This window comes from Bidens hawaiensis, unplaced genomic scaffold (genome assembly GCF_021521415.1).
Source record: "Bidens hawaiensis isolate Kalapana, Puna unplaced genomic scaffold, B.hawaiensis_p1.1 tig00041180_1, whole genome shotgun sequence".
NCBI classification, from domain to species: Eukaryota; Viridiplantae; Streptophyta; class Magnoliopsida; order Asterales; family Asteraceae; genus Bidens; species Bidens hawaiensis.
This window is the reverse complement of record NW_027497287.1, coordinates 121,449-125,371: the sequence shown is the minus strand read 5'-3', so window position 1 is coordinate 125,371 and position 3,923 is coordinate 121,449. Positions and strand designations below refer to the sequence as shown.

The 3,923-nt window shown below is 34.6% G+C and overlaps 1 pseudogene across 1 annotated transcript; it reads right to left on the bottom strand.

The window, feature by feature from the left end:
• LOC143592752 (vacuolar-processing enzyme gamma-isozyme-like) lies at positions 1-3,669 on the bottom strand (annotated as a pseudogene). Its single transcript, XR_013145978.1, has 9 exons — positions 3,448-3,669; positions 2,036-2,200; positions 1,793-1,949; positions 1,604-1,689; positions 1,258-1,457; positions 1,118-1,166; positions 829-1,038; positions 539-745; positions 1-461 (listed from the first exon to the last, which is right to left on the bottom strand). The product of XR_013145978.1 is annotated as a vacuolar-processing enzyme gamma-isozyme-like (transcript).
• Between the last annotated feature and the right edge of the window lie 254 nt (positions 3,670-3,923).

The window sequence follows — 3,923 nt, the reverse complement described above, 5'->3', positions numbered from 1 at the left end:
TCACATAAACATTAGTACATATTGCTTTAACTATAATACACACTGCAATTGGAATCTAATATCTAGATGCAGTTACATGATTTGCTTATCATTGATTATAACATTACACACGGATACATACATACATATATATGGGAAGTTTCGTGGACCTAAATACTATGAGGAGAAGCTTCGGGCTTTATATACAATGAAGCAATATGTTGTTGAAAGGCGGATTCAGAAGCCGCAAATGCATTATATTTTGACAATAACGGGCCCACGACTTTTAACAAATGAAGTTATGTTGTGAAACCGTTGCTAATTGAACTCCATGGGTTTGAAGGGAAGGTTGTGCATGCTTGTGATGATGCATCCGCCATCTGCTCATTTGTGACCCCAGAGTTGCACAAATTAGCAATCGGCCGCATGTGTTTCATACCATATTGCGATAATGATCCACAATGTGTCTCAAATGTCCTCACCTATACAGAAAAAATAATATATACACAAGCTGTCAGTTTCCATCCTATAAGTTTATATGAGAGATTTAAAGTCTTACAAATGTTTTAAGGCAAGTCCAGTCATCAACCACAGGCTTCCCTGCAGACCGAACGGTGTTTAGCACCTCGGGACCCTTTTCTAGTCCAAACAAAACCTTGCCAATGATTTGTATACTGCTGTCTATGTGCATTCTATGAAACATAGCTTCTAGAAACTTTTTCTGAGCTTCGGTTTTCCTTTCAGAACCTTCTGGAGCCTTCCGGTACTGTCAAAACAGGCAAGTTTGGTCGATGAGTCAACATATATTTCAATAAGTTTCTTGAGTTTTGCAATGTGATAATGACAGACCTTATGCCAGAAATGAAGAAGATCAGCATCGCGCTGGTGAACGGCCTTTGGTGATGGTGATAACGAGTTTTCTTCAGTGAAAGTGAAGTTTTCGTTTGCAGGGTTTGTTCCCATATACATGTAAAGACTATCTTTGCTTAGTGGCAAGTCCCCATATTGCATCACATGTGATCCATAATACGAGTTATCATTTGAGGTTCACTCCTTAACCTGTAGAAATTATATAACACAAAGTAATTATAATTTTACCCAAAAATATGTTCGATAGTTTCAATATTTTTGTTCTTACCAGTTTATATTGTTGCTTGATGGTTTCTGTTTGCAGGTTGTGTACATCACTGTAAAAGAATACACATAGATAATCAGTCAGTCAGCTGTTTCGTTCGTACTAGAAATTACCGTTAAGGGTATTATGGCAATTTAGCATACCAATCTTCCATCCAGGCAACACTGTATAGGTCACCCAAACAAGTGTCATACTCAAGTGGTGGGCTAGGATACTCGCCTGGGCAATAAGTACCCCAGCTGCTCTCATCCGGGCCCGAGGCTGTGGTTGCATAGATATTTAAACCTTGAGGAAGAAGACCCTCAAATATGCTTCCAGCCTCACAAGCTTCAAGGTAAAATACCTTCACATAGCATATATATAAATCCCAAAATCAACAACATATGTCTAGATAAACATATGTATCTAGTGCTTTAACTATGATACATATATGATATGCTATGCGGTTCCCATAGTTATGTATTCGAAAGGAAAAAAAACAAAAATTACCAAGCTTTTGTATGTTCCGGAAGCATGTTTTTGTTTCAAGACCTCATTAAGATCATCTGCATACAGATATGGATATGTTGGCATCCTGATAAAATTTACAAAATATAACATCAGTTGCATGAAGATTACATAATGTTACTCCATAATAATATTTATGTGGTTTATAATAATAATTTAAAAGACACTAACCAAGAACACCAGGACCACCATGATCAGTGTAGTATATGAAAATACGGTCATTTGGACCACTATCCACAACCTTTCCACTTCCACCTTTGACTTTGCTTTTGTCCCCAAGCAAAACAGCAAAAAAGTTGTCTACATTCACATCATTCCCGGTGTAATCCTGTTTCAACAAACAAATAAAATTCAGTCTTATTATATACATGCAACAAAACATCAACAATTTTGATGATGAGACACAAAACAAACCTTTGGCACATCATGATACACATCATCACCATCCGGGCTGTTAATAATCACACCTTTCCTTGGATTCTCCCAGTTGTTCGCAATATCATCGTACATAAATACTACGATATTTTCCTCCTTCACACCACCGCTTTTCAAGATTTGATATGCATGACATACATCAGCCTGTAAATTTAGCATAATAAAAATCAGATCACACCATTGAATGTCACTCTCTTGTAATTGGATCCTTTAATTATAAATGTCATGAAAATAACATTCATAAAATTAATTTAAGTTTTAAATTAATTAAGATGAGATTTGTACATAAAGACAACATTATTTTCTCCTTAACATCGTTTGTTTATAGGATTTGATATGTATGACATACATATGTCTATAAATTTAGTATAATAAAAAAACCGACCAAACCATGAATTATTGAATTCATTTTGAAATATATTATTATATTATTCATTAAACTAATGACGTCATGCATGAGAGTAACCTTAAAAAATCTAGATTTTCTTAATCATAAAATTAAATAAGATGAGATTTGTCCTAATTACATCCCAAGTTCTAGTTTTCCCAATTATATATATTTTTTCAACATAGATTCATAGTATCTATCAACTAAACAAATATTTGCATAAACGGACAAATTAAACCACCAGATGAACGAATTTGATCATAATTATTCTTCTAATTTGTATTTTATTATATTATCTAATAAATAAAAATAACAGGAGCACTTGTCAGCTTTATAAATCATCTAAAAGTTGGTTTTATCATCTCTCTTTACGATCAAGTATTGTGGCGGGGGTTGGGAGCGCCACTCCCCGCCACATCACTGAACTTTAACATTAAAAACGACAACACCTACCTGACGCCAAACTATCTGCTCAAGAAGGTGGGTTCCGTCCCATTTCAATCAATCATCTCTTATTTTTTCAATCAACATCTAGTTAAATCACAACACCGACCCTTGTTAAATAAAGGGTTGGTTAGTTAAACACACACTTGCTGCGTGACGTTTTAACTAACCAAATCAAACCACAACACATAGTCTATAAATATAAGATGTCACGTATCAACTTTTGCTTCAATTTATTGGCTAGAAATCAAAACAAAAATTCAATATTTAGTTACTATTAGAATCTTTTATTTCTCCTTTTCTCCTATTCAATAATAATGACTTTTTTACATAATAAATAATATAATTACACCATAAGTCTTACTTTTAATTTTTTGACACCATAAGAAATACATGTACTACACGATGTGTTATTTAGAATAAATATTCTATTTACCCAGTGTAATAGATACGTTTTTAATTCTAACCAAGTTTTTTAACATAATAAAGAAAAAAAAGGCAATAAGTTAATAATGAAGCTTAATTTTGATATATATCGTTGTTAGTAATGATCGGTCACCTGATGCCTGTAGTTCCAGTAACCGTTAGATCCAGCGATCAAGATGGCCCACCTGGTGCCAACTGAGTCATCATCGGAGCCAAGTTTTTCCGAAGGCAACCGGATAATATCATCGGCCAGTTCACGACCGTTGACTGCTACGATGATCGACAGAACAAATAAACTGACCAGGTAACGGTTCATTCTGATCACAGAAAGAATATTCTTTAAAAGTCTACTAGTTAAAATAAAATGTTGTTTCCCGAGGGTGTACTTATAGAGGACAGTGCTGCACCCAATCACAGCTCTAGTTGGTGTGGCGGCTAATGTACAACTAGTCAATGCATACTTGTACTTTTAGAATTGTTGTATGGGACCTTATTTATTGGTGAATGACAGTTTGGTCCCTCGAATTAAAGTGATTGATGAAAAGCATGGCGCACCATGAATATTCCTATCAACAACTTGATTTTTGAAAACAAAAAGACAAGAATGTT